Source organism: Perca flavescens, chromosome 7 (genome assembly GCF_004354835.1).
Source record: "Perca flavescens isolate YP-PL-M2 chromosome 7, PFLA_1.0, whole genome shotgun sequence".
Lineage (NCBI taxonomy): Eukaryota > Metazoa > Chordata > Actinopteri > Perciformes > Percidae > Perca > Perca flavescens.
Window position 1 is genome coordinate 33,051,320 of NC_041337.1, and position 11,811 is coordinate 33,063,130.

General features: G+C 37.6%; 2 long non-coding RNA genes across 2 annotated transcripts; one reads left to right on the forward strand and one right to left on the reverse strand.

Moving 5' to 3' along the window:
• The first annotated feature begins 2,213 nt into the window (after window positions 1-2,213).
• Window positions 2,214-3,559, forward strand: LOC114559313 (uncharacterized). Its single transcript, XR_003693065.1, has 2 exons — window positions 2,214-2,930; window positions 3,485-3,559. It is a non-coding gene; the product is annotated as an uncharacterized LOC114559313 (long non-coding RNA).
• Window positions 3,560-6,560: 3,001 nt separating this feature from the next.
• LOC114559318 (uncharacterized) lies at window positions 6,561-10,593 on the reverse strand. Its single transcript, XR_003693070.1, has 5 exons — window positions 10,550-10,593; window positions 8,461-8,771; window positions 7,324-7,502; window positions 6,786-6,972; window positions 6,561-6,610 (listed from the first exon to the last, which is right to left on the reverse strand). It is a non-coding gene; the product is annotated as an uncharacterized LOC114559318 (long non-coding RNA).
• Window positions 10,594-11,811: the final 1,218 nt, after the last annotated feature.

The window sequence follows — 11,811 nt, forward strand, 5'->3', positions numbered from 1 at the left end:
TGCTCATGCATAAGGGAATTTTCTCTCTCTTTCTCTCTCTCTGTCTCTCTCTCTCTTTCTAATATTTAGGAGGAATATAAGGAGGAAATGAATTTTAATAATTGTTGCTTGGTATTAGTCCAGTTATTTGATACACATTTTGAAATGAGGTAGGGGTAATGTAGGCCCATGCATTTCTTCTTTGGAAACGCTCATGTGATAAGGGAATTGGGCTTGTTATTGTTATTCCAGTTTTTCTCTTTTAAATGAGTACGGTAAATTAAATATTGTTCAATAAAATAAATGACATTAATGAAGTGTGTGCATTGTCTATTATTAATACAAATATAGGGATTTTATAGATTAAAGAATAACTAAATGAATGGGTCAAATATCAACCCAACAAGGGGGTCAATTTAACCCAATATTTGGGCTGGTGGGCCTGACCCAGTAATGAGTTGCGTTAACCCAATATTGGTGTCAGAATTACCCATATTTTAGTTAGGCGAAGCAACCCATATACTGGGATAAAATTTCAACCCAGTTCAAAAAGTCAAAACAACCCAGCATGTGTTCTGTCCTATATTGAACCAGGTACTGGGTTGGGAATAACCCAATTTGGGTTATTTTCAGCCCAGTATTCTTTAGTGAGCACCTACATATCGCTGCTGATTGGTTGAAAGGGTTTTTGGCAGCTTTCCAACTAGGCTGGGGGAAGAGAACAAGAATTCTTTATAAATTAATTACTTTACAAGTATTATATTAATTATTATATATTTTTAGATTCAGGAGGAAGGTGGATATTATGGACAAATTAAACAAAATTTGTTTACCAGGTGTGAACAACGAAAAATTCTTTATATGTGATCTAAATAAATATAAAAAAAAAAAAAAACGCCTACGCATCGAACATATTGAATCACTAATGAATCAATAAAAGTATTGAATCACTAATGAATCACAGGTGACGATATCGTCTTAAAAGATGGTAGGCTAACACGTTACATCACTTCTGATTCCAGTTGTTGTTATGGTTGCTGCTAGATATGTTCTGGATTATCAACCAGACTACCAAAAGTTAAAGTGAAAGTAGAAGTCCTTTAGGAGCGGCTCTAGTTTCTTAATGGATACAAAGTCATACACCTGGAACTAAAACCAGCAGAATGAATCCGCTTAAACTGCAGAAATCTTGAATTAATAAATATTAGGTCGAAATGTAGCCTAGTCCATAGGCTATGGTAGGTTCCAAAAATAAGGGCGTCGTCCTCACACGGGAGCGCGCACATCTAAAGCGAAACCCACCGTACTGTAATGAAGGAAAAGTATTGTTTAATATAAATCTATATGGCTGGATCCTAGGTCAGTGGGAGTAATTGTTGTCAAATAGTTACAGGAATAGTCAGTGTCAAGAGAGGGAATACATTTGAAACAGCTGGAAGGGGGGGGGGACCAGATAACTATATTAATTAAGGGGGTCCAGGGACATGGCATCCCCAGAATAAATTGATTATTTTAATAGACATTTTGGAGCGTTTTGAGATCAGAATCCAATGAGAAAACATTTAGTTTTGATAACCATTGTAGCTGTGCTGTAGCCCACAGGTTCTCAAACTGTGGTACAACTTGTACATTTCCTAATTTATGATTCATAAAATCCTGTAGATGGATTTTATGAATCATAAATTAGGAAATGACTGTTACAAGCAGCGAGGTACAAGGACATACACACATACTCACACACATACAGAAAAAACAAGACTTATACTAGAAATAATAAATCAGATACAATAAAATAAGATTGCAAAGACTAAAAAAAAATGCCAGAAGAACTGAAAAAAAATACTTGTGAATACTAATGAAAGGAATGTACATGTATATTAGGGCTTTGACTACGAACTTCGTTATTCGAATATAAAAAAATAAATAATGATACTCGAACAAATATTAGGCCGCCCTTAATATTTGAACCTGTTATGTATGGGGTTCCATTTGTGCCAAAATTAAGTCGACATACTACCTGTCTATGCTATGTGTCGTCTTCCATGTCTATGTGTCTATTAACTGTCTATGTCTACGTCTGTCTGTCTATGCTGTGTGTCGTCTTCCATGTCTATGTGTCTATTAACTGTCTATGTCACGCCTGTCTGTCTATGCTGTGTGTCGTCTTCCACGTCTGTCTGTCTATGCTGTGTGTCGTCTTCCATGTCTATGTATCTGTTTACTGTTTATGTCCATGTCTGTCTGTCTATGCTATGTGTCGTCTTCCATGTCTATGTGTCTATTACCTGTCTATGTCTTTGTGATTGCCCACATGACTCAACTTTTGTCTGTGTCAACTCAACTTACTCCTGTCGTCTGTCCTTGTCGTTTGACCGTGTCGTCTTGCTGTGTCAATGCTGCATGTGTCATGACTATGTGTTGTTTCACTCTGTCGTTGCTATGCGTCGTTGTTATGCGTTGTTGCTATGCGTCGTTTCCCTCTGTCGTTGCTTTATGTTGTTTCACTCTGTCGTTAGCAAGAGCTAACGTTAGCTAGCAAGAGTTCCGGCAGTTGATGTCACGCGATCCCAGCATGCACCAGTCAATATCAAAACACTCACTGCCATCGGAGCTGAGCCAGAGTCAGCTAGCTACGTTACTAGCTAGCTAGTTGCACCTATTGTAGATAGCTAGCTAGATAAATGGATCATTTATTGATCCCAAGGGGAAATAATTTGCTGCCTATTTCAATAAACGCCTTGATTCAGCATGGTGGATAGCTGCTGTGCGCCGGGATGCCAGAACCATCGGAAAAAAGATAATGGATAGCATGAGATTCCTAGCTAAAGATCCCGAGAGAAGAAGTAAATGGATTGCTTCCATAAAACGTGCTAGAAGCAGACGGAACCAAACCGAGCCATGGGAGCCCACAAACAATGGATTTCGGTTATGCTGTGACCACTTCATATCAGGTAACTTAACAGAAATATCTTATTTATGTAGCTAGCTAACGTTAGCTAGCAAAAAGGCTAAAACGGTTTCTAACCGTTGGGGCTAGTAGGGATACAGCTAGCTAGCTACGTTACGTTCCTTTCCTTTCTAGCCACAACCGTTCGTTATTACGAAAAGGCAAGTTCTACCTATGCAGTATGGCATGGATTTTGTGTGGATTACAAAGGCTAACGTTGGCTAACCTCAAAGAAGCACTGTATTCATATTTAAATCATAAAATCTCAGACTATACTGACTGATATTGCACATTTCCTTCCCTCGCTTTTGTATATTTTTGTTAAATGGTAAGTTCTATTGTATTGTTATACTGTACACTTAAGAGTATTTTTTTTTTTTATATATATATATTTCTTACTGTCCTCTGTTTTTATTCTTTATAAGTTAAGTGAGTGTTGTAGCCTAGCCTACTTTAGAGCAAAGATTAACCAGAGTCAAATTCCTTGTTTGTTTACTCAAACCTGGCCAATAAAGCTGATTTTGATTCTGATGTTGTTTCTATGTATTTATGTTTTAGAGAAAAAGAGTGACAACCCTCTGTCACCTGACTACGTTCCTTCAATCTTCAATCATGTTCCATCCCCGGAGAAGAGAAAAAGAAGAATGAGTTAGATGTAGTCAACAGAAGAACAAACTTCAAAGAATAGAGAAAGCAGCAAAGCCATCAGCTGCAGCAGTAATGGATCTAACGGATTGTCCTCAAGACAACAGCAAGCATCCTACTGTAGACCAGGTGAAGGAATCTAACATCAACAAAGAACTTGAAAATGAAAATAGTCTGCCTTTTCCCCATGAAAATGACAATCCAGCAACTTCACCATTAGAGAGTAAAGTTTTTTTTTTTTTTTTTTTAAGAAACACATCCCTTCTCTTGAGTTGGAATGTCAAGCTCTGATATGAATATGTTGTTAAAAGATAAAATGAATACAACTGCACTGAATGAGAATGGAATACATCCAAAAACTCTGCTGGCCGTCTCCTCACCCACACCCATTCACGTGATCACATCACTCCCGTCCTTCAGAGCCTCCACTGGCTCCCTGTTTCCCAACGCATCCAGTTTAAAGTCCTCTTCACCCACAAAGCCCTCCATAACCAGGCTCCTTCCTCACAGACCTGCTCCACCACCACACTAACCTCCTCTCCCCACCACTCAGGACCACGCACCGTACCTGGTGGGACAGAGCTTTCACCATTGCAGCCCCCTCCCTCTGGAACTACCTACCCATACCCGTCCGTGTCTGTACTGACCTGGACACATTCAAAACAATTATCAAAACACACCTCTTCAGATTAGCTTTCCACATACAAAAGTCTTACATTTCTCACCTGATAGTTACTGGTTTTATTGTTTTTAATTGCTTTTAAGATGCTTGTTTTATTGCTTATCTTTTTTAATGTGCTATACGTGCTGGTTTTACTGTATGCTATATAAATAACATTATTAGATGAGTCTACAAAATAATGATAAGTCAATATCCTCACTGGTTTACAAACATATTCACCACTAATGACAGTGTTCATTTTGTAGCTCTCTATCTCAAATGTAAGTCCACATTAACATTATTTCAGCAGTACATGCTGGCTTTAATTAAGATGAGAATTAATTTGTAAAAAACAGATGTCACCCACCCTTTGCTAAACGAAGAAGAAATTGCCACTAACTAATAAAGTGACATGTGTATTGACCACAATCTAACACTCCACCCCTACTTCACCTTTTAAGCTCTACTAGGTTTTTGATCTGACAAGTCATTAAAACAGTCCACAAAACCTCAATGTAAAAAACCCCCATTCAGTACCATGCCTTAGTGCTCTTTTTGGAAAACTACATCAGTATGTTAAGTAAATAAAACTGCTGCTCTCACAAACTGCTACATGTGCTTACTTCTGTTTTTGGTTTCTTTTTACGTCTTTTACAGATGAGGTGTATTTCGATAAAGCCTATATATTTGGCATGCATTTTGTCATAATGTATTTGTCGATAATGTGACATTTAAACACATCTAGGTTTTACTTGTTGGAACTTGTTGCATTGATGTTGCACCATTTAAGGCAGAAATCTGATAATAGGTAGCATGATAACCAGTGCTATCCATCTTTACTTCACTTACAGGAGATTTGACACAAATCCAAATCTCCCGCTTGAAATATTTATTTTCAGCATACCTGCTTTAGTGTAACATGGGAAGTATTGATAGTTTATTTACCAGAACGAGTTCTTAAAATACAACCACAGCAGCACAAATATTTTGCTGTTGTACTTTGATCAAGTGTTACAACTCGTGAGAAAAGATAAGCACCTTGTTTCTAATTAACTGAGTTTCAGAAAAATAAATGTTGCAAACCCAATTACTCATATTTGTAAACATTGTTAAATTTCAGATTTAAAAAAAAAAAAAAAAGGTGCAAAACGTAACTATAGAGATGGCAAATCAATGTTTTTGATCACGTTGTTTGTATAAATCATCCAACTAAAGAAAAGTACTCATATTTCTCACCTGATAGTTACTGGTTTTATTGTTTTTAATTGCTTTTAATAGGCTTGTTTTATATGTTGGATTTTATTACTTACTGGTTTTACGGTATGCTATATAAATAAAATGTATTATTAGATTAATCTACAAAACAATGATAAAAAGGTTAATATCCTCACTGGTTTACAAACATATTCACTACTAATGACAGTGTTCATTTAGTAGCTCCACATCTAAAATGCAAGTCCACCCTAACATTTTAGCAGTACATGCTGGCTTTGATTAAGATGAGAATTAATTTCTTTGGCTTATTATTTTGACGTTGATTTGACCACCGTTTCAAAGCTTTTCAAACACTGTATTGACGTAATGTATTGCAGTTTGGTGCCGATGTGCAACTTGCTGTGTATGCGTATAGCGTAATACTGTGGACTGTTGGTGCAGTGTTGGTGAATGTAAGATGCCTAAACCACAGAGGATTCATTGTTCTAGGGCGATTAATGACAACAAATAAGTATTACAGTAGTTATATTTAATAGCATAGAAAAGTACTCTTGTTTACTGGCACTTCTGTAAACCAATCACAATCATTGTGGTGCGGCACTAAACGCCATACAGAGCAAAGGCGCCTCTGCAAAACATCCTCAGGAAGGAACTTGTTTTGGTGAAACGTACATTCCAAAGTATTTTTAGCTGGGCAACAGAAAACTCAGATTGGACAGTCTAGCTAGCTGTCTTGATTTACCCTGCAGAGATCTGAGAAAAGGTTAACCATAGTCCTCATAAATCGAGCAGAGTTTAAAATTACAACAAAAAAAAAACGGAAGGCATCCGAAAAGGGAGAAAAAAAAAGAAAAAAATGAAATCCGCAGCACAAACTCGGAAGTGGTACGTTGTGTATATGTATATATATTGACTAGATTACTCCAAAAGTCGGGGACTGCAGTATCCCAGACTCCATGAAATGGATAAAGTTGTCATAAGAGGTGTGCAGAGGCAGCCTTAAGACAACTTGACAAGTGTTGGCCTCTGGGAACACTCTCCTACTGTCATTGTCGCCATGCAAGAATTCCAGCTGTGGTGGGTAGGGAAACCCAAGCAGTGGAATGGTGTCTACCCTGAGACAAATGTTAATATTTGTTGCAGGGTCACAGGTCTAGTTCCCTCTAAAGGAGAAGCAAAACAGAAAAATAAAGTTATCAATATGCCATCGCTTTAAAACCGCGCAAAATGTTAAGCAATAAACTTAAATGGTAAAATGTGTAATATTGACTTTAAAACTATACCATTAGCATTTATTTGACCAATTTTGAGGATAGCATAATACAAAACAAAACATACCATCCACCTCCAGGAGCCAGTCTTTCCAGAACATGAAAGCCTGGTTCTCATGTCTCATGTCATGAAAAGGTTCTGAAGGTCTTCCATATCAACACCTTTGGGGCTTCCAACAAAAAGAGGTTTCATTACCTCCGGATGCTTTGCTATTGCCTCAGCAATTCCAAACTGCTGAAGTTCCGCTTCCAACCTGTAAAAACACAAGTATTATACTCAGAAAATGCAGTGTTTCTATTCAAAAGTTAACAGCCAAACAACATTCCCACCACCTGCACACATTCCACCTTATCTTGGACACATGATTGATGGGCAGAGTGATCTTGGGCCATATGTCCTCATTTGCTAGATTTTTCACATATGTCATCCCTACAATAGAGTTTTGACTATTCAGATTTTAGACTTATGTTTATTTATATTTTTGAATTTGCCATACACAAATTTCTCAAATCAATTGCTTATAAAATATTCAGTTTGTTTTTAATTAACCAGATGAATGTCTGCAATCATTCCACCCTGGTATACAAGGTGTGCTACCATTTACCCTTTGCAACTTCTCCTGAATTTCCATGTCATCCACCTCCTCAATCTTAATTGGTGGAGTTGGACAATGGGCAAGCATGCATTAGAGACGCTCTGAAAAAAAGGACGGCCTGATGCCTCCGTGGACAATGGCAAAAGCGAGCATTTCTCCAATATATTTGTACTCTCCAGAATCCAAAGCTGAAACAGAAATTTGTGTTACAACAGTAAAAAGTTAAACAAATTCAAGGACTTAAATTCACAGGTGCCAAACCTAGGCAAATGTGTATTTAAGCTGTCACTTTAAAAAAAAGAAAGAAAAGAAAAACAAATTTTAAATCACACGCTGGCCATTATGACTATATGAAGATATTTGGTTTATATTATTCCCATAGTATTGACCAACGGCATGTTCTTAACTCACATTCCCTTGTGCTACAAAATAAAAAGCCCTACAGTATGTTCTCAATTAATTACACTGAATGTTTATTATAAATGCAATTTATACTAATGAAAGCAAAGTCTTATTAGTGGCATTTCACAAAAGGTAAGCTATGCTGACAGAGAGGACAAGCAGCAGCCCGAAGCAGACAGACCTACAAACACCCCAGCTCTCAGAGCTGCAACAGTTCAAAGGACAGGCTTATTCTTCTAAGTGTTTGCCAACATAAAATAAAGGATCCCTACAGAGAGGATTTTCTTTAGAGTAAAATCAGCTTTTTTAAAACAAGAAACCTCATAGATCGGTATGGCTCAACCCACCAGAACCCAAATTAATAAACAGTAATTTTAGCATGTAAAGATCCATCTTATTTTCAATCGGTAGAGTATCTGTTAATTTCAACCAAAACAAGTGATTGATGGGAAAGGCGAACAGCTTTTTCATAGTTTCATTTTTGTTTGTCAACTTTGTGTATTTTATGATGCAAAAATGTGTTTACTTACATGGAGTCTGGTGTGTTTTTTTTTCAGAAAATGTTTAAGGAAAAAAAATGGATCTTACTCTAACAGAAAGCTCAACCTCCAGAGGATTCCTTTCCATAATGTTGTCAGACACTTGGGACATTAATCTGATCACATCAGTGGCAAAAACCATAAATTGAAAAAAACATAATTGTTATATATTAAAAAACATAATTGCTTTATCAGTGTTGCATACCACGGGATATCAAAGACACGTTTTTCTTGTCCTCTGGTCCAGTGAAGTACATGCTGTCTTTGATTGCCATGACCAGCAGGCGGAGGAATTCTCTGCTCGGGCCGCTGTCATCTACAGCCCCCTCTGTGGTGCCATCAACGTCAACAAACACAACATTGAGGCGATGATCTGGAGAAAACCTTGGCCTCCTGAATGCTCTGAAGGCACTCTCCAGTACAGACTCCCTCATGACATTCACACTGTTGGACCGTGGAGGCACTACACCGTCAAGCCGGCTGGTGATGTTTTTTAAGACAGATATCAAATCAGGCCTGCAAAACATAAAATGTAAATTTTTTCAACAATGAAATACTTTTATATAAGTGTATTATTATCATTATTATTATTACTACTACTACAATAACAAACGTGTGAAATAACATATTGTGATCCAAAATATAAATAAAAAAATAGACCAACTCCCAAAAAACAGGCGGAGAAAAAAAAAAAAAAAAAAAGACAAAAAACAATGTGCATAAACTCCAAGACGCTGTCAATATACATGCACTTTCATTTCTTTACTAAAAAGGTAAGCCTTTCAATAGGATACTTTCACAATATTGTCCTATTACAGTCACTACTGATGTGGGTTCATGCCTCAGCCACACTGGATTCTGTAGTAATGCATTGGTACAATTACTTTATAGGGACAGACCGTGATCATAGACAAACTGAAAACGGCTCTCAATGCAAGTATCAACATTCATAGTGCATGCCAATTTGAAGAATTTGGCATCATGCCAGCAACATCTGAGATTGGTCAAATCATGTCTTTATAACAAAGACCTCTATACAGAGAATGTTAAAACCATAAGCCCCTATGGTTCCAGCCCATTATCATTTCAATTAGTATGATTTAAAAAAGGTATAAATAATTGAAGAGGGCAGAAGTGTAAGGACATCACAAATTGGACATGAGGTAATATAAGTGTGGCCGATATTCCACAAAAAAGGTAGTTTATTTTTCATATCAATATTTATATTTTCTAGTATTCAAGTCTGCATTTATTAAAAGAAACAATGCTACAGCCTAAGTAAAGTTTCATGTACTGTACTTAGTCTTAATCCTGTTAATTATCATCTCAAGTACTCATTGGTTCACAGTTAAGTATTCCAACAAACACTACATCAGTTCAACAAGGGAAATTCTCCACAGCTGCAGAGTCCACACAGCATTCCCATATGGTGGAAAAACATGCTCTGGTATATTGGCAATTCTTTAAAACAATCACAATCAGCATGGGCGGCCTCTGCAAAATAATTTCAGAAAGGAATTTGTCTGGGTGGGAGATGTGCATGTTGAAAAGTAGTTTTAGTTGTGCAACAGAAAACTCAGATTGGACAGATAGTCTAGCTAGCTGTCTGAATTTACCCTGCAGAGATCTGAGGAGCAGTTAACAATAGTCCTCAGAAATCCACGGACGTTAGAACGCCAACAAAGACAGAGGAAGGGACACATCCAGCCGAAAAGACCGTAATCAGGCGTAATTTCCATCAGCACCTGACCAACCCTATAAGTGGTATGTCGTGGATATAGACTGAGGGATTACTCACAAGTGGAACTACAAGTTGCCATTATAAAACAAAATATTAAAGAATAACTCACTTATGTACTTGTGTGTCCAGCATCAGGGCACACAAGACCGGATGGTGGAATAGAAATAGGGCAGTGCTTTCTCACCCTATTTAAAAAGGAACACTGACTCAGGGCAAAATCAATCAACCTGTGTGCAATTGACTCCAGTTAGCAAAGCTACGCCATCACTTCTTCCAAAGGTTCCGAGGCATCGTGAAAGACTTTCACTGTTAAGACCACATTTGGCCATTACTATTTAGTATATTATTCCATACTAACGAAGAGTAGTGGTGGTCGAAATGTCACAACAGTTTTGTGCAATGAATAAGTGAAAACTGGAGGCCTGCAGTGGGTGAGCCCTTACTTTTGAGACCCAAAAAAAAAAAACTGAGATGTTGTTGCTATCGCTTTACTGAATTCTGTCAGATTACACATGGAATAACCCTGAAATTTGTGGTGTTAATTTGTACTTACTCGATGGTGAGAGCCTCATCCAATGTATCATTACTGGGTAGCAAAAGTCATGGATCTGCCAAGGAAAGTGGCATTATTAGCTTGCAATCAGATTCTCTATTCTTTGAAGTTTGCTCTTCTGTTGAATACATCTAACCTCATTCTTCTTTTCTCTTCTCCTGGGATGGAACATGATTGAAGATTGAAGGAACGTAGTCAGGTGACAGAGGGTTGTCACTCTTTTTTCTCTAAAACATAAATACATAGAAACAACATCAGAATCAAAATCAGCTTTATTGGCCAGGTTTGAGTAAACAAACAAGGAATTTGACTCTGGTTAATCTTTGCTCTAAAGTAGGCTAGGCTACAACACTCACTTAACTTATAAAGAATAAAAACAGAGGACAGTAAAAAAATATATATATAAAAAAAAAAAATACTCTTAAGTGTACAGTATAACAATACAATAGAACTTACCATTTAACAAAAAATATACAAAAAGCGAGGGAAGGAAATGTGCAATATCAGTCAGTATAGTCTGAGATTTTATGATTTAAATATGAATACAGTGCTTCTTTGAGGTTAGCCAACGTTAGCCTTTGTAATCCACACAAAATCCATGCCATACTGCATAGGTAGAACTTGCCTTTTCGTAATAACGAACGGTTGTGGCTAGAAAGGAAAGGAACGTAACGTAGCTAGCTAGCTGTATCCCTACTAGCCCCAACGGTTAGAAACCGTTTTAGCCTTTTTGCTAGCTAACGTTAGCTAGCTACATAAATAAGATATTTCTGTTAAGTTACCTGATATGAAGTGGTCACAGCATAACCGAAATCCATTGTTTGTGGGCTCCCCATGGCTCGGTTTGGTTCCGTCTGCTTCTAGCACGTTTTATGGAAGCAATCCATTTACTTCTTCTCTCGGATCTTTAGCTAGGAATCTCATGCTATCCATTATCTTTTTCCGATGGTTCTGGCATCCCGGCGCACAGCAGCTATCCACCATGCTGAATCAAGGCGTTTATTGAAATAGGCAGCAAATTATTTCCCCTTGGGATCAATAAATGATCCATTTATCTAGCTAGCTATCTACAATAGGTGCAACTAGCTAGCTAGTAACGTAGCTAGCTGACTCTGGCTCAGCTCCGATGGCAGTGAGTTTTGATATTGACTGGTGCATGCTGGGATCGCGTGACATCAACTGCCGGAACTCTTGCTAGCTAACGTTAGCTCTTGCTAACGACAGAGTGAAACAACATAAAGCAACGACAGAGTGACGACGCA